This window comes from Corvus cornix, chromosome 2, assembly GCF_000738735.6.
Source record: "Corvus cornix cornix isolate S_Up_H32 chromosome 2, ASM73873v5, whole genome shotgun sequence".
NCBI lineage: Eukaryota > Metazoa > Chordata > Aves > Passeriformes > Corvidae > Corvus > Corvus cornix.
The window spans coordinates 9,011,128-9,031,348 of NC_046333.1; the positions used below are offsets into that span (position 1 = coordinate 9,011,128).

At 36.0% G+C, this 20,221-nt stretch overlaps 1 protein-coding gene and 1 long non-coding RNA gene across 4 annotated transcripts in view; one reads left to right on the top strand and one right to left on the bottom strand.

The window, feature by feature from the left end:
* The window catches only part of PTPRN2 (protein tyrosine phosphatase receptor type N2), a 651,283-nt gene that overhangs the window by 324,717 nt on the left and 306,345 nt on the right, over positions 1-20,221 (bottom strand). The window lies entirely within an intron of this gene.
* LOC109144015 lies at positions 453-12,939 on the top strand. The gene is made up of 3 exons (XR_002044488.3): positions 453-693; positions 4,092-4,169; positions 5,609-12,939. It is a non-coding gene; the product is annotated as an uncharacterized LOC109144015 (long non-coding RNA).

The following is a 20,221-nucleotide window of genomic DNA, read 5'->3' on the forward strand; positions in this document are numbered from 1 at the left end:
TGTCGGAAACAATATGAAGACCTCAAATTTCCTGTATAAAATTAGCCAGCAGCTGCTAAAAGTGTTGTGTCTATTAGCAAAAAAAATGTTCAAAAGAAGAAAGTAACAACTGCCTCATGTCTCACCAACCTGCATTTCACTGCTGAACAGCTCATTAATTGATTAATTAGATTAATTTATTAATCTAACTTGTGATGCCTTTATGAGAAGGTTAAATTTCCAAAGACCTCTGCAAGAGAATGGAGAGACAGAACCTCCTACACAGGGTGAGTCAGAGCTGCATCTTAACTTGGATGCTCTGAATTGTCCTCTGGGGAATCTTCCCTCAGCCTGAGATCTGTATAAGGCGATTGTGCTTCTAATTTAGCCAGAGGAACTACTTGGCCTGAATTCTGGGGTCATCAACACCTTCCCAAAAGCTCACTAATCCATGTCTTGCCAGGAACCAACATACAAAATCAGCCAACAGAGAACTAAAATATGAAGGCCAGGTCAGACAAGACAAACCTGTTTGTGGTAAACTTCAAGAATGAAACCTGAGAGCCCTGGTTGTCCCCTTCTCAGAATAAGGGAGCCTGGACTTTATCTTCTGAATTAGTGAGCACGGAGGAGCTGTTGTTACTTGCATGGATGTGACTGTGGAGGGATGATGCCTTGTTCCTGCTGTCTGTCCCAGAGCAATGTTTTCTACAGGTATGCGCCTCGAAATCCTAAAGTGTAGGAGTTGCTGTTTGTTTGTATTTCACCCAAGATAAGAAAAAAAATATCAGCCAGGTGAAAGTCAATAAACCCCATATGTTCTAGATTTAAAAACAGAAAGTAAGCTAAGATTTAAAGTATTTGCTACACAAGAATGTTTACTGTTATCTTCTCTCCCCAAAATTAATATTTATCGTATTTAATTAAACTCTCCTTTACTTCCATGTATACTCCACTTCAAGCCTGAATACTAAATATTACTAGTAATTATGGCTAGTACACTGATTCATGCAAACACAAGTCACATATCTCTAGAGTTTAGAAAGGTAGTCAGTTTTCATGATGGGAAGTCCCAAGACATGAGCTCTTGCCCTCCAGATTTCATGGAAGTTTCCTGTGTGTTTTGTGACTTCTTTCAGTAAGTTAAAATAGAATGTATCTTCACACCACTTTGAAGCCTCTGTAGCTTATCTGCAGTAGCTTTAAGGTAACCTTTCCACTGCCTGTGGCACCCTCATGTCAGTGCCAAAGAATGTTTGTTGCTGTTTTATTTTGTGATTTTCAGAGAAATGTGGTCTCTTTGTTCACCATTCAGACCACAGAGCATAGTCCAGAAGTGAGTATTCCACCAGTTATTTCACAACAAAAAATTTTCTTCCAGTGTAAGAGGGCCCCCAGAGGTCTTTCTATACTTTTAAAATTAGGAAAGATACTAGAAAAAAATGCTTTTCTATCCATACTCTCTCATTCATAGCTAGCTGTACACCTCAAACAAGAATTTTGACACTTTAAAAACAGCCTATATCTAATGCTAATCTTAACAAAATCTATAACATAACATAATCTGTAGCTCAGAAAGTTATAAATCTATTACAAATATAATTATTATTTTCAAATAAAATTGCATCAATTAATATTCATGGGTGTGAAATCACAGAACCCCGGCTACACCGTGGGGCTTTCTATTACTCCCTTTGACTAGCATCCAGTTGGTTTCAGTTGTCATCTCTCTCCTCTGTAAATGCCTTGGTTGATAGTCAGATTAAACCAAACACTTCATGGGGCCCAAAATAAATTCTGATTTATGGAGGCTGAGCCTGGTGCATTCAAGAAGCCTCATCATACTTTTAAAGAAGAGTCAATGAAATTTTCACACTCAGGAAACACACATGTAAAACCCATATATCCAAATACTAATTTATTCTACTTTTACTGCAACATATGATACTTTCCCTGGGGAAAGAAAAAAAAAAAGGTAGCATATGATTTGTCTTAAGTAGGAAAAGCAGCATAATTTTAATGTCTATTTTTGTATTAAGTCTCCTAAGACAAATGTTCTGCCCCATCTGCCAGCATAAACTGAAAGGCTCCAAAGTCCCTTCCTCTCCATTTCTCACTGATGTTTATCCTTCTATGTGTTCTCTGCACCTACTCTTTCCCTGCAAATTGTGCAGGTCCGATGATTTGGAAATATGTAACTGCCTTGTGGCTACTTTGTTTGAAGTAGCTTTGACATTCTCTGTAACATCTTAGTCTTTGAAATCAATGGAGGAAAAAATATCTTAGAGGAGACTTTATTACCATTGTTACTTCATTGATTTCAGATAAATTCAAGTAGAAATAAATCTGGACCAAGCATCCAAGACAGCACTATTCTGTTCGGAGCACTTAAGAATGTAGTAATTAGTCTAAATTGTTATTATGATATCAAGCTGCAAATGCAAACGTCCCTTAATACAGACACCCAAAAGCAGGAAGAATACTGAAAGTCTGCCACCTGGCAAAATAAGTGATGTCATAAATAATTTGCTTAAAACCCCATCCCCAACAATGACTGATCCTAAATACTGAGGGAAGCCTATGCAGAAACGGCGCCTAGTAGAAATAATTTCCAGAACAGGGCTGCAAAATAAGTCAGGAAATTTCTGAGCCAGAGGTGGTGTTTTGCCTTTTAGCAATTAATGTCTTTTTCTTACACTAACTTGTGCATCAGGGTTTTTTAATCAACATGAACTTTAGTGTTCAGAAAAAACTTTGGCAAGGTCTTTGCTTGATAGTGCACTGTTTGCAAAGCCCCTTCTTTCTGCTTGTAGACAGCTTGGTTGTCAATGAGGACACTGTATATACAGTGTTAGGGCTGTTTACTACATAAAACATAACAAAATTGATGGTCCTTAGTTCCTGTTCTGAAGACAGAAGAAATATTGAAACCCTGCACAATGACTCCATGCCAGTCATGGTTTTCCAGGCCTCTATCATATCTTTCCATCAGTCATATGACTTTAAGCAGACTCCTATTCTATTAAATCTTCCCTTGCACACCAGATGTTCCATACCTTTGATCTTCCTTGTCATGCCTCCCTATATCTTTTCCCATAATAATATACTTTTTGGAGGGGAGTGGAACAGAACTTCATGCATTTAGGAACTCAGGCACAGCATGGTTTTGTATGATCTTTTCTCTTTTTTCTCTCTTTCCTTCCCTAACATTGAATTTGCTTTCATTGCTGCTACTGAGGACTGAACTGGCATTTTCACAGAACTATACATTAAAAGCAGAAATGTTGTTCTCAAGTATTTATAGTTAGCTCACTGTCCATCACTGTATATGCAAAGTTAGGACTGAGTGGTTTTTCACCCCTAAGTATCCTATAAGGTTTATAAAAATTGAATTTATTTGCTAATTTATTGCCCAGTCACTCATATGTCCTTCTTCAGTGTTGCACATTCAGCCCTTTTCTTGAATATCTCAAAAATCTCAACATCCTCTGCAAGTTATTCTGTCATTTTTACAGATCATTTATGAATCTGTTGAAGAGCACAAACCTCTGTGGAATTCAGCCGGCGACACCTCTGCATTGTGAAAATGGAACATTTATTCTTACCCTCATCTGCCTCTCTTTTTACTAACTATTTATCCATGTGAAGACCTCCCTATTATCCCAGAGCAACTTAGCTGCTTTGTTGAGAGATATTGCTGGAAGCCTTTGGAATTCTATAGGAGCCATTATCAATAGTATCTGCCTCCAACACAATTGTTACTGAATTCAAAGGCCTGAAGCTGGGAGGCAGGACTTCCCTTTTCAAAAGCTGAGCCATTTCTAATGTGCCATACACACCCACATGTACACTGATTTAATATTTGGAATAATTTATACTAATTCATCAAATACAGATATTTGGTTTAGTGATTTGTCATTTCTGTCAATCTTCTCTGTGGCCTTTTCTACAAACTATTTTTATATTTACTATGTTCCAGGCTGTAAGGACGAGGCTTTCCCATGACACCTACTGACTCAGCTATTTCATTCTGGAGAGTTTGAATTATTTTGAGCAACTATAATCTGGCAATGATGATCTATTATTCTTAATTTTGTCTATTTGTTCCATAGATTCAATTTCAGACATTGTCTGATGAGTTTCCCATAAAGAAGAATTCTTTTCTACAATCCTTGCGAAATACTTAAATAGTGAGTATAGCCTTATCAAAATGACTTTTTTTTTCATTTTTCTTGGAGCTATTTGATCCTATGGACTCTGTGAAAGGCTTCCTGTCCCCAATGGGTTTGAAAATGATTTAGTATTGGTTTCTAAGAATTTTCAAGTTGTGTGCTTGATCTTTTTTGCCTGCTTTACTACATTTTTTACTTGTCATTACCATCCTTTCTAATTTTTCTCCTGAACATACCTCAGATTTCTTGAGTTATCTTCAATTAACTTCCATTTTCATTCTGTTTTACCATGTTGTCTGGATTTTGTCTTCTTGAAGTATTTTTACTACATAGTAAGAATTTTGCTGGAGTTCCTAATATGATGTCTTTAAATAATCACCATAGAACTGGAACCAATCTAATATTTTTCACAGCACCTTTTGCATATTTTTAGCTATATTTTTATATATATATATATATATATATTATTTCTACTTAATGCTTAATGGGTTTTCTTTTTCTGAAATAGCAGAATTTTTTTTTTTTTTTTTTTTTTTTGCATTTGCTGGCATGTTGAATCTGAGTAAACCATGGTTTCTCTTACAGAGCAGTTCATTGAGAGAAACATTATCAATCAAGCCTTTCACCAGTGCTCAGGACCAAGCTGAATTGCTCACAGATTCTCTGCCTACTTCCATCAAACAGTCATTAATGGGGCAAAAAACACAGATGTGGCAATTACTCTGGACAGGACAGAGCATTTATAATCTCATTCAGTAAATCACTGTATTCATTGTAATTCTATCATATTCCCCCTATTATATTTCTTATTTTATTTCTTGTTTATGTATTTTAATTTTTATTTTTATTCTGTCTCCTAGATTCATTTTCATACATAGAACTGGTATTTCAGTCGTAACTCACTAACCAGCCGTTTCATGATGTGCTGCAGATTTGATTATCAGCTTCCTTTAATGCAAAAACTTCAAACTAGAACTCCACAAAACTCAAAAAGTGTTGAACTGTCCTTTGCACATTTGGCATACTAGAATCTTAGAATAAGGGAATTCTTTTAACTAGATTGATGCCTTAGGTTTTAACTTTTATATTTTTCAAATCTGGTACTGCCTGGTGTGTAACTCTGAAGTTTCATGTGGCCTGTTAACTACTGTTCTCTCATGTTGGTTAGACATAACAAACCTCTCTAGGTTTGCTCTTCAAGGACGTCAGGCCCCAAAATGTGTAAACTAAAGCCTCTAAAGGGGGTCAAACTTGAGGTAATTACATCATTAATTGAGGGTATACTGGAGAATTAACCCTGATATGCAAATGGACCAAACTTATAAAACTGTGAAGAACCTGTGACCCAGGGTCCATCTTGGGTGTAGCCTTTTGACTGCCCGGGGTGTACCTTTGAAGGCCCTTCGAATCAATACCTACTTTTATTCTCTTGTTCTTGTATACCCTCTGTGTTTTAGGTGGCCACCTCAAGGCATCAAGATCACGCTGCTCAGGGCCTCATCCAGCTCGGCCTTGAACACCTCCAGGAAAGAGGCATCCACAACTTCTCTGAGCAACCTGTGCCAGTATCTCATCAACCACACAGTAAAGAATTTCTTCCTGATATCTAACCTAAACCTTCCCTCTCTCAGTTTAAAATCCTTGTCCTATCACTATACGCCTGTATAAAAAGTTCCTGTCCCTCATTTTTATTAGCTCCCTTAAGGTACTGAAAGGCTGCAATGAAATGTCCCCAACACCTCTTCTCCAGGCAGAACAACCCCAGCTCTCTCAGCCTGTCTCCCTAGGAGATGTGCTCCAGCCCTCCGATCATGCCAATGATCATTGCCATTTATCTAGACACAATCCACCAATAGAAACATTTTAAATACTATTTACAGTTCAGAAAACTATAGCATGACACAGAGATTTTAATAAGATTTCAGTCAGGCAACAAATATGCAGAAGCTGAAGCAGGGGTGTTGAATTTAAAAGAAGCCTGAGCAATTTTGTGCTATTACCATGCTGTGGAAATCTCAGTAAGATTCAAATGGTAAAATATATTTTCCATACATTATACATGCACACACAATGTGCAATTTTCCAAAACTTGAGCATCCACACTTTTCAAGGGAAAAAAAATGCACACATGTTCTGGCTTTACCTATGGTGAAGCAGATCCAGACTATTCACCACAATATATTAAATCGTGCAGCAAACCTTCCCCGTACTTTGTGGAATGCAGAGGAAGTGCTTCCTTTCCTGCCACCTAAGAAGGCTGACACACAGCATTCAGGGGCACCACACAGACTCCTGTGAGTAAAGAAATGTAACTATTTACTAATGCTGTTCTCAGATGGTGAGGAGAGGAAATAAAAGCCAATTACTGGGGGATATTAAGCATCTGGGCAATGAGAGGTATGTTTTTCATCATCCTATGTTACAGTTTCTGCTTCAGAACTCCTCTCCTCTGTGGACTGCACAGTTCTTTGCAAACTTTATTACGGCTCAGAAAACCTTCTCTCTATGTTAGGCCTTCTGTTATTTTCCCACCTAAGATATAGGGGACTTTTCTAAGGTCACACAAATGACACTGGTTAAATTAAAGGTGTTGGTGGCAAACTGATTGAGTTTAATAGGTGGAAGACTGCGGCAACCACCAAACATTTACTGTCTTCTCAGCTTCTCTGTCCTCAGCCAAAAAGCAAAGGGAGCTACTGCAAACAAAATAATAGTGTCTACAGCAAAATCCACATCAGCTTAACTAGGTAACTTTTGAAATACCTCATCTTAATGATTTCAACCAATTACTTCTTTATTTTATATTTCAAATAGTCTGTTACTTTCCTGACACATGTATTGGTAAAGAGTAAATTAAGGCAACAGCTATAAAATTAAAATTATATATGATCAGCACAACATATTAGTGTTATTACCAGCACTGGAGTTCTCCAAACCAATAAAGCATAAATGTACCAACCCTCTTCCTCCTATCTTAGCAGTATACAAGGAAAAGCTCTTCCTAACACCTCTCTAATTATAACTGGGTCATTAATACAAAGGCTGCATACGCATTCACCTGAACTGTATATATATTAAAGTCTGATCCAACATGCACATAAACAAATTACTTACCATAATGAATGTAAGACTGAATGTGGGAGGAACTACAAGTACATTCAAATGTTTGGTAGTTAAGACACCCAACAGTAAAGAAAAAGCATTCCATTCTCCAAGAGTGTCTATATATTGTTATGCTACATCATCACTGAGAGGTACAAATCCAGTACACACAATAATCAAATTTCTGGATCCTTTCCTGTTGCACTTGGACAGCCCCAACCACAAGGCCAGTGTCTGACTGTGTCAGGTTGGGCACTTCTGGAGCCAGTGCTGCTCAGCTCCCACATGTGTGGGGCAGGTTTTACAGCAAGGACAGAAAAGATGGTTTCCCTTCCCCTTTTTGCACCTGTAAATGCCCAGTAGTCTGCTCTCCAGAGTCAACTTCAAGGCTGGGAAACTGTGGTTTCCAGTCTCCCCGAAGTGTGATACATGTGGACTCTTGAGGAACTCACCTCTTGAGGAAGAATCATCATGTTTTCTTCCATTTATCCTCAGAAAGAGCTCTGTTCCCAGGATTCTCAGTAAACCTAATTTTCAGCTCCATCCAGGCAGGTAAACTCTACTGAGGTAAGAAAAACTGACATAGCCTGTTTATTCATTTTCCCCCACTGGCTAGCACTGGTGGCTTCCAGCTCATTATTTAAAAGTTTTGCATAATTTTCACTGCTTCCCTACTCTTGGACTAAATTCAGATAAAAGGCTTCCGTCTCCTTCCAAGGTAAATTCCTTAATTTGGAGATTCTGTGGCCTTACCTAGGTCTGTAATTGTCTGTTTCTTGTGCAATCAAATCTAAGTGAAATATTAGAAACTAAGATTATTTTCAGCAAAGGCCAGAAATGAGTAGTTGAATCAGTCAAGGACTTGAAGTGTGCTAAACTTATTCGTATGTTGTGTTATGCTAGAAATCATGTAGGTATTATGATCCACAAAAGAGAAATTAGAATGAGAAAGAGTCTGATGTAATTACCAAAGAATAGATCCGGAGGCACATTTTTTAAAAATTTGATAAAGACTATCAGCTTTAAAACTTTAATTACCAGGGAAATTCAGGTACATGAAAAGAAGAGGAATGGAAGAGTATTGTAGGCTTATACATGTGGATATGTAGTAGCTGGTTTACACTGGCACAGCTTGCTTTTGCTTGAAAGTGAGCCACTGGCACCCGAAAAAGTCAGAGCTGCTTATAAAAATATATATTAAAAAAACCGATATTCAAAATGCTTGAGCAAATCCCTAGGGCAGACAGAGCTAAAGTCTAAATGTCAGTGCTCTTTTGGAGACAAGATCAACCTATAACCTTATCAGAACACAAATTATGTCAGTGAACAACATCCAAAACCTGCAGAGGCATTTGAGAGATTTTTGGCATTCTAATTTATGGATTTCAGTTGTTGTTTCCTAACTTTCAGGCTGCTCAGAAAAAGACAGTTTTTTCTTTAGTTCATTTTTTTTTAATTGGTTACAAAAGTCCTGGAAATCTATCACATTTATCCTTGTGCATTTTGATGATGCATAATACTGATTAGGAAGTGTCTCAGCTGGTAATAAGCTCCCTTCATAATTTTTTTTTTTCAAATGCTGTTTTTATGCAGTTCATACAGGAATCCAATTAGCATATCATTGTGACTGATTAAATATGCCTCATGTAAATTTACATGTCAAAATACATACTGTACTTAAACAAACAGACAAGGATGCCAGTCTTCTGTAAACAGCTTTGCATTCATAAGCTAACTCAGGAACACAAAAGCTTATATTTAAATTCTCAATGACTACCTGAATAGAGTGAAAGGGAGATAGAAAGGTAATGTTACTCATGCATGAAGTGAGAGAATGAATATAGACATTTGTTTCTCTTTGTCTCTGAAGAAAACTATTGACAAGAGATTCCCCATCTGCATATGAGGCTGTCACGTCAGATTAGCTCATCAGGTAATGGAAATTTGGCCTCTGATCCAGAAAAGGTCCCTATGCACTAAGAATCAAGACTGTTTCAAAGAGATTGTATTATCTTAGACAGCAGGATTAAATTAATATGGGAATGACTTCTACTGGAGGAAATTTTTTGTTAAACGTGTTAATGTTTATTATGCAGAGCATCCACTTCTCATAAGTGATCTTTCTTGACATTTATTCATTACTTTTTGACCTTCCCTGCAACTGAAAAACAAACAAGTAAGTGGACCCCCTCCGAAGCATGGAGCCAAGACCTCCAAAGATGCATTCATGCTAGTAAAACCTACGAAACAGTGGAAGAAACTATGCTGTTGTCAGATATGATCCCCCAAAAATGGAAAAATTCTTGGGGTCATTCAATAAGGACTGAACTCACAGGTGGATGTTGTAGCTACTCTCCTTAACCAGCAAAGAGAAGAATTCAGTTTCAATTCTTTTCTCAATGAATAGTTCACTAATTTACATTAAATATATGACAAAAGGAAGAACTTGGAGATGATTCAGATGACTCATCAGACTGCTACAGTGCAGTGTTCCCTTTGCTCTCCCGTGCTTCAGGTCAGTGAATGTTCAATTATTCCATGCAAAGCCTAACAGCTGCTGCAGGAAGGGTTGAAAATCTCCTCCCAGGACTTTACTAGCATTGTGATTAAAGGTATAGGTTCAAACCTGCAAAGGCACAGCAAAACAGTCAATTCATATATTCATCCTGACCAAGTGCATTTCTGATAACAGACTGAGATTTCATCCATAGAAATGAATCAGGAAGAACTGATTATATAGATTTGCATCATTGTTTGTAGTACAGCCCAGAGGGAATAAACACACCAGGAAGAGTATCAAGTAGTTGTAGAGCAAAGGTATGTGTGTATGACTAGATATATTCAACAAACAATTCAAGTGGAAGTCCAGTGTTTTTGATGGAAATCAGATGAGGCTACCACTGAGCATGGCAGGAAAAAAAAGGCCACCTTAGCCCTGACTTTAATGATGTCTCACATGTAAATAAAATGTGGTTAATTTGATCCCTCTACCTCCTTCTGATTTCACACAAACCAGAACAGGGAAGGGAAGAACAAAGCATAGCATGGAGATATTTTCTGCACAGCAAAGGTGTGTCTCCTAAGGGTGAGATAATCTATCCAACTGCATGTACTTATTACTTCATCTTATGTGTATTGTAGCACAGAGAGATGAACTACATAAATCACATGAGAGTCTGAAATAAGAAATGTAATTGAGAGGCATTTCAAAATAAATGTAGGAGGTTGAAATAGTGAAATAATAGAAATATCTGGACAATAAAATGACATCTTGATATTGAAATTACAAAAAGCACAGGTCTCATACAGTACAAAATAATTTATATGTGTCTGTGGTTGTTATTGATTCCATATACTGTTTCTATTACTTCATTTAATATATATTTTAAAATTAGAACAGATTTCTGCATTTTCCAGTATCTAAAATCAGCAATTTAGAAAGTTTCTTTGACATATTTAATATTGAAATAATTAAATTCTGTTTATTTTTTAACCCAAATGTGCTAAAATGTTTTTAACAATTTTCAATCTACATCACAAGCTTCAGTCTATACTAAAAAGAATCTGAATTGTGAATCTACTAAAACAAGTTGAAAACAGAAATTGTTTAGCTCTAACCGCTGTAGAAGGGATAATGTTATAACACTAATAGTAATAAGTGAAGTAAAATTTTCAAATACTATGGCAAGAAGAAAACTGTTATTTTAGTAGACTCAAATCAGCTACTTATCCATTTATTTCATCTTTGCTGGAAACCAGGTAGAGATGCTTAATAAAAGTACAAACCATTATTACTGGAAAATCACAGGGAAAAAAAATCACCTGAAGAAAACTTTTTGCTTTTTTAACTTCCTAAAATTTAAGGATATTCCTTTATGAAACTTCATCACTATTTAATATCAAGCAACTATCAATGTTTTCATTATTGACAGAAAGCCATAAATGAGCTCTTATTGAGATAATTATTTTCATTCCCTCAGCCTTGTTTAACTTGCAATCTGAAATGTGTCTCTCACAGTTTGTGCAGAAAAGTCAAGGAACACTAATACACATAATAAACACTTAATAAACATAGCCAGCATTTTTGGTGCTTATAACTGAGAAGCATTAAAGTGCCAGGGCATCAGATTCAGAGGAAGGTATGGGTGGAATTCAGTTCTGAAATTAAGACATCTAAACCTAAATGTCTGCAGAGACATGCTGATATATCAGCTGGTTGCATAAGCTCCCAATGTAGTTAATAAAGGCCAGAAAAATGATGGAATATATCAGTAAATATCCTTAATAAAAATAGATTTTGTTTTTGTTTATTGAGGGAAAAATTCCACTATTACGTATACATGCTGTGAAAAAGAAGCATAAAAAGACAATTTTCTAGAGGGGTTTACTCTTTCACAATAGTGTGCAATTGCACAACATATGGATAAAAGATATGTCATTTCAGTTTATCTACAATCATGATTTAGCTTACTGTCTGTAAAAGAGAAATTTAAAAAAACCCACTTCATTGGAGAAAAACATCTTTCACTTGTTAATAAAGCTGTATAAGTTGTATAAGATTTAACTCAGTGCCATAAGAGTCATACTATGTACTTTTCAGAGAACGTATAAATTTTTCAGCTGGTGACTTTCAGACTCCATTTGCCTGTAATAGGGAGATGATTCAGTCACAATTCAACCAACAATGCATGTAATATTGTCTCTATTAAAGCTGAGAAAAAGCACAAGAAAATACTAAAAAATTGAAAATCACATTGAGTAAAAGCAACAAATATCACATCTGCAATTTAGTAGCATATGGCTTTTTCCTTATTTTTAAAGGCAATGACATTTAAAGCTGCTAATTAAGATATGTCAAAAATGGGATTCCTTGAAATTTTTATTCACAACACAACTAAAATTTAGATTATTCTTAAAATAATGAAAAATATTGTTTAATAACACAGTAGGTATTTTAGGAAGTGGCACAAATACAAAGGACAAGATGTTGCATACTCGATGAGGCTGATGGCCTAAGTTTAACAGCTGATAGAATTACACTGAAATATTTGCTCTCTTCAAGTAGAACATCACTTTCCCTCACTCTCCAAATTTAATTTTGTTGTGTTTTGGGGTTTTTTTTAAACCAAGCACAAACCAGAAGGTCTCACAGAAGGTCTGCTAACCTCCAAAGATTTCCCTAATAGAGGCTGATCTAGACACACTCCACCAACAGGTTTGCAATGATGGAAGAATAGTTTTCCTTGGCAGCCTGCTTTGTACCCAAATTTTCTTCAATATCCAGAAAAGGGGATAGATAAACCAAAGTTTCTCCTAAAAGGACAAACAAACACAATGGGAAGGCCCTGGCGTGATGACGAGCAGAGACTTAAGTTACAGTCTAATTAATCCCTGAAGGGATCTCCTTGCCTTTATTGCTATAAATACTGTCAGGAAATAAAAAAGTAAGGATTATTTATCTTTTAAAATCACAAGAGCCTTTTCCAAGAGTCAGGAGCAAGTTGAGAGGAGAATTTTAGAATGTATGCATTTTTGATTTCAAGTTTCACTGTTGTGTTTTGTTCTTGTCAGCAATTTAGACAGAGATTTGCTTATACATATGCAGTTTGTGCAGCAAACAGCATTATTTATCTGTATCAGATAATTTTGTAGAATCAGATGCTCCTAGAAGAACACTCAGAGATGCTCCAGGCCACAATAATGCAAAGCACTTCTGCAGATGTGGAAGGAAAACAGGTTGGGGGAGAAAGGTAAGAATAAGTGACAGTTTGTATCAAACCAAGGTAGCTTTAAAAGATATCGATTTAAATATCAGTTGCAACCCACCAGAAAACATCTTTCAAAAAGACCTGCTGTTTCCACACACTGATGTGCAAACTGGTGACATTACGTCCATCACAAACCTCACTTGCCAAAAAAATGGCAGCCTGCTTGGAGAGGAGTCAAAGCCAACAACTGCTGCAGAACTGAAACTGCTACAGTCATTTCTGTAAGAGGGTTATTAAGTGCACTAAGTAATTTTTTTAAAGTGAATGGAGTTTGCTCTTAGCAGAAGCTAGATGTGTACTGAAGTAGAATAAACCATTTGAAAATTCCTTCTAAAAGCCACCAGCAACAAAATATTGCTCTTTTCCCCCACTTATTTATTCTGTTGCCTAAAGACAGCCACACATGCCCTTTGAGGTGACCCAAGCATCTATGATATCAGTTTGGGGTGGGCAGAGGTGACTGAGGGCCATGAGAAAACACCACTTCTCTGAAAGAGCTTCTGGCAGCCAAAAACTGAAGCTCAGTGCCCAAACTGCTACCAGACCACATCGGGTTTAGTGAGGTACAACCTGTCCTTTTTGCATAAGAGGAGGTGAAAATACCTTGCTCCAAACAATGCTGCCCTTCCTTGGCAGCAGATTTCCATGCCCATATTAATTCTGAAATGTGCTCTAAGGGTGCTTGAAAGAGATCTGAGGGATTTACTTTCACTGGAAGATGTTGTTTAGTTCGAAATCTAAGCAAGATTTCTGTTGTAGTTATGGAGAATAACAGGATCCCCAGGGGGATGATATATACTTGACCTGTCTTAGACACCAATCATAAGTGTGATAGACATGTATGAGATAGATGAGATATAGGAGTTCCAGATGAGACAGACACCTCTCATGGGATGAAATGTATTACCCTCTGGAAGCACTTATTACACTGCACTGATTGTAACAGGAGCCAAGGTTGACTGGTTTATACTTAAAGCAGCTAAAACGAAAGACACCTGAGTTAGAGGAGACAAAATCACTCTTACATTTAAATTTGATTACAAAGAATTGAGTTAGCTGACACAATACTGACCATGACTGATTGGGTCCATGCTCAGAAGGACAAGTCCAATTCAACACTGAGCTGCAAGGCAGCCACTGTAATTAGTTGGCACGATGCTAAACACACTTGTTTTTTTCCAAGGCATTCAGTCATTCAGTTTTTAATGGGAGCAGAATCATTTACCAGTCAAAGGATGCAGTCGTAGAAATATGGGACAGTTAAGAATGATGCACCTGAGGTATGTATGGAAAAAAACATCACCATTTTATTCTGAACGCTTCAAAATATACAATGGCAATGAAGAGAAAATATTAATTCTCATTTTAAAATAGGAAATTACATATGTTCTGATGAACCTATGAATTAGTTTGAAATAAAAATTAGAATTCTGCATTGCTAAACTGAAAGCTTTTTTTAAAAAGCAGAAGTGTATGAATGAAAAAAATCAACACATTCTGACAAGGTAAACTGACATAATTTGAAAGTGTTTTCTTTAAAATAAAATGTGAAATTAGCCTGTATACTGTCGTAAGTTGTGTGAAGCCATCTTGATTTAAACCACCAAAATTTATGTTGCCGTAAGGACAGACAAGGGAGTTTATGCATGTATTGAAACTTTTAAGTTCCAGTACCACTTATACATATGAAGATATTTATGTAAAGTAACAGGCATATAATTATAAAGAGAAACAAGTGACAGCAATAATGCATGAATGGTATTTTATATTTTGCTAAAGATGACTAATGAACTGAATTTCTATGGAAATATAGTGTGCCTGACATTCTTATACCTACCCATTGAGTTCATAATGATTACTGCTATTACAATGAATACAAAACTAATGAATAATAAATTAAATCCTCACACTAAATTGATATTAGGAGTCTCTTTAAGTCATTTTTTGTAACAGTCAAGTCACAATCCATAACCTTCTGAGAATAACAAGTTATGGATTTAATTACAGATAAAAAGAAATATCTTCTATTAAAATGTGGGAAATTATGCCCTAAAAAATTAAAAATGGAGCAGATTTTGGAAAGCAGCAAAGAATGTTCATAAACTAAAAAAATACTAATGAAATAGGAAATTAGAATGTCATGTTTTTACTTGTAATGTTTTCAAAAGAAACATGCCAGAGTTAGGATAAAAGATGAACTAGCCAAGCAATACTTATGAAAAGTTTGACAGATTTATGACATGTAAATGTAAAGGAACTCTTTCATTTCTGTACACAAAAATCCTGTAAGAAGAATTTAGCTAACAATCAAAATAAGTGTCATGTCTAAATTTGGTAATCATCACTCAGAATTCATCAGAAAACTAAAACATTGAAGGGGATTTTTGTTCCTATAATCTTTCCAAAAATCTTCTGGTGAAAAAATAATTGTAACTTCCACAGATATACAGATATACATTTTGAAAGTTTAAAGATCCTTGGAAATAAAACATGGAAGATATTTTAAGGGGGCATGACCTTCCTCTGTGTCCTACCACATTTAGTGTTAGAGGTTCTGTATGACAATACTTCATGAATCTGGACATCTTTCAAAATTAAAAATAACTATTTCACCATCAATTATAAACACTTTGATTTATCAAGATAAATACCAGCCTCTAAAAAGTGATTCTGAAAAAGTCACTGCAGTAGCTTAGGCTCCCCTGCACACTGCTGGAGACCTGTGACTCCCATCTCCCTTGGCACAAGGGCAGAACCCGTCTGCGCATTTTGGAATGCGTTCAAGAACTCTTTAAGATCTCCACAAATAGAAGATGCACTCAAGTGCATTTCTATCGGGTACAACAGTTCCTGAACAGAATGGTGAAGAATGGAATTTCCTTGTATAACTGAAGTTTCAGACGTGAAAGAAAGAATTCAAGAACTACACAGTACATTTAAAATCTGTAAAAAGTGATTTTGCCCTGGAGTCGGTTTTTATATGAATGGCCGTATCTGGTTCCTTTAGCCACGAATCATATCTCCAGCAGTGCTCTGAAGGAGGAGTATGGAAATCAAATACAACTGGTTTCACCTTTTTTTAAAAATACATACACCGACTTCCAGGAATTCTCTCATTAATGCGATAAAGATGTCAAAAGAATGCAGAGTATCTTTAAATATAAAGGGTATAAATGTACTATCTACCCTTAGCATGTATAAGCATCAACACAATCTCTCCCACATAATTGCCTGGGTGAGGGTAGGGCTTGACCAGCAGTAGACTTCATATTCCTGCACGGATCTACCCCAAACTCAGTTTTACCTCTCATGATACCACTGTTCATGAAACAGTGGTTTCGTGACCATGTGTGAATTGCAAGTGTTTATCCAGAATAGGGACTGGGAGCATGAAGGACGTTCACCAGTGGCACCAATGATAACCTAATAGCAATTACTAGATGCACACTAAAAGCCACATTGAAGCTTGTTCCTAGGGGTGTCAGAACTTGAAGGTATCCACGTGATAGTGAAAACATGCTGTGGACTGTCTGCTGTGTTACTGACCATTCTGTTGTAATAGTTTCTATTTCTGTTTATTCTCAGAGAAGAAATCTGAGATGTAAGATTCCATTCTTTTGGAATGAAGAGTCTTAGATGCTTACTGCCTTCTGTCTAAAGCAAAGATTTATTTAACCTGTATGGCAATATTCCACTAAGTTTGTTTAAAACTCTTGAGGGCAAGTTATAATTCATTCTTGGTACATACGCCTCTACACATAAATATCTGCCAACTAGCATTTATGGTTGTTTGCTGCATAACAGATATCAGTATATAATGGATATTAGTTTAAGAGTTTTACAGAAGACACCAAATTAGAGCTCTTAAACTCTCTGATGCTCCTTACCTACATCTAACACAGCAAGAAACCAATATAATGTGAGAGATGGATGCACTTACTCACACTGGCAAAGAGTATCAGAGAAGTAGAAGCAATATGTACGAAACCATGTGATAAATATGCAAACACTGCCTCATCACCAGTTTAATAACCAGAGAAGAGGATCAGCTTCCTTGTCCATACTGCCACTTCTGCAAACATCTACCCGTACATCCTTTTCTAGGCTTACCACATCTCCCAGCTTTCAGCTCTTTTCTGCCCCCACTGCTGATTTCAGATATTCAGTTATTCTATGATAGCTTTGCTGCCAGTAGGAAAAGAGCCGTGGATAGAATGAGAGGAAAAGGGACCCGACAAAAAAGCAGAGTTGCAGGAGGACAGAGAAAACCATTGCAAATGTTTGGATCTATCCAGTTTACACCAGAAAACCTGAGAGGGGCATCTGACTCTTCACCACGAAGTTAAAAAGATATTAACTTACCATCAAATAATAATCATTAACATATTTTTCTAAACCGTACAGAAAGTAGAGTATTGGGAGCTGCCAAGTGAAAGGCAGTTTACTTGCCTATAATGTTACCTAACTTTGAAAACATTATGTTGCAACATAAAATAACAAGTTCTATAGCAGGTGGATTTCTCAGTTTGAAACACATTAAAAAATAATGTTAAAATACTTCTAATTTAATATAAAATAATGTAATAACCTCTCTGACTTCCCAGTTCTCAAGTGGAAATAATTCCTGTTTGAATGTGCAAATCCATTTTACAGCCAAGGGTTGTAACTACACCCAGTGTGGTTGATTTTAGCTGCACATTTCCCATTAATGTTAATGTGAGTTTCACAGCTATATTGCTGCACATGGATGCAGAATATACCCTCAAGTTGTTAAATGAATTAAGAGAATGAATACATGGTGATTCCCATGAAGAGGAAAAATGCCAAGGAGATAAATGTCAGAAAGAATAATACACAAAATCCATTCAGAGAAGGAAGGGTGGGGAGGGAAAAAAAAAGGAAGCATTTTCTGATCTCTTTCCAAAATGAGTTGTGTTCTGGGTTTCCTGCAATGATGTAACAGTTGAAAAAGGCTCAGTCATGAAATTCAGAAGAAAAAATTAATCTTTCTCTCAATTAAAGTCTATGTTTCAGATTGACATACTGCTCTTTAGTCCTAGATTTAAAGCTTTATCTCTTTTTGCTCTGGATTATATGTAGAGTCAAAAATTATCAGAGGAATGTTTTTGTCAGTGCTGCAGTCCCATGGCTCTTCACTGGTAATAGTTCAACAGTTTTTCTGGCAGAGCTGATCAAGGTTAAAAATTCCTCAGCAAAAAAAACCAGTATGTTTTGAGTGCTACCAATGAAATCCTAGTCCAGCTCCGACTGCAAGCACTGAAACATTGCAACCTTATCTCATTAGGTTTAGATCTAAGATTTGGCCATCAAATCCTGACCTCCATTTCCACAGTACACACCAATCAGTCCCAAACCATTACTTTTTGAAGGTCTGCATTCTTTCTCCATGCACAGTAGGAATTTCATGGTCACCAAATACCTATATTGGGTATTTTAATTCACAAAACAAACTCAAGAGGGAATGAACACTGAATTGTGTGTGAAATCACTATAGACTTGAGGAGCTGTCCGGAGTTTAGGAGCACAGCTGAACACTTTGAGCTCCTCTGAAACATTCTCTGCTTATCTCTTTATATATATATATATATATCTATATCTATATCTATATATCTATATATATATATATATATATATCTCCACATACACACACTTTCAATAGCACAAAGAACACCACAACAAGCAAGAAGAATCACTTTTACTTTAGTCTGATAAAAACATGAATATAGCACCATGAAAAGAAAATCAACATTATAAAAAAAATGACACGTATTATAAAAATCTTCATTCTCTTCATAATTGTGTTAATACACTTATTTGGTTTGGGTTTTTTTCTTTCTTATTTTCTCATATCTTGCTAAAGTACTTTAGCAGTTTAAAAGCCCTCTGGATTAAACAAATCCATTCACAGAGTAGTGCTGGATGAAGTGATAACTCCCACAAGAAAAATGGGAATATTTTGCATGCATTGAATTTTTATATGTGAATTTCCAGCAATTTTTTTTTAATTTCCTGCACCTTTATTAAGTACAATAAGTGCATTCTTTTATTTTCTTTTTTTTCTTTTCTCTTTTCTTTTACTTTCCTTCTCTTTTCTTTTCTTCTCTTTTATTTTTCTTTTCTCTTATCTCTCTTTTCTTTTTCTTCTTTTATTTTCTTTTTTTCTTTTCATTAATATTTTTCAATGTAAATTAAAAGTATTATCATTATTTATCTTTGTGTACATGTGAAGTCAAACAAACACATACATAATAAACATGTATGATGCATTTGTGTGTCTATATATAACACTACACATACAAATATATGCACACAAATATACATTTAGTCTGTACCACAGATTTCCCATATTTCTCCAATTTCACATTGGATGTTTACTCCTAAGCACCCATTTAGCTAATTTTGTGAACTATGATAAATGAAATTACTCTGTATTATTAGTTCACTTATGCTCAGTGCAAAACTACAGTGAAAACTGGGTTCCACAACTTCTAATTACAAATATTAGCTACCTGAGTCTTCTCCAGCTGAGCAGATTAGCATAGATCTTCTCTGCTGACAGCTTTGACCTTCACTCCAGTAAACACTTGTCAAAATGCCAAAAGTAATTACCTGGCTGTTTAGGAAGGAGTAATGGGGTGTAGCTACCTACCTTTTCTTGTTACTGATCTAAAATGTCTATAAAACTTTGCCAAGAGGCACCCTCCGGATTTTGGCATAAACATTTTTTTTTCATCTGTCTTTTTTTGTCTTTTTTTTTCAACAGGCTATCAAATATTTGCTATATGATCTCCTGCCAGCCAATCCCATCACAATTCTGGGGGACAGGTTAAATAACCCACTAGATGGATCTTTCAACCAAAACTGTTTTATGACTGCTGTCATCCTGATTTTGTTGCACTGATGCAACCAGGAAAAAAATACTAAAAAGCAGCAGAAGCAGCACAGGGAAAAATGAGCATAATTATCCTATGGTGATGGTACTGTCTATCCTCTGAATTAACTTACACATTATAGCTTAATTTTTTTTCATAAAAAGCCTTTTCCCGTTCATATTTCAGATTTACAATTAAGAAAACGGAGGTGCAGAGAAATTACAGGCACTACTTGAAAAATCTATGGCTAGATAAAATCAAGGGATATCTTTTGACTTCGGCCAACATAAAGTCATACAATTGCTCT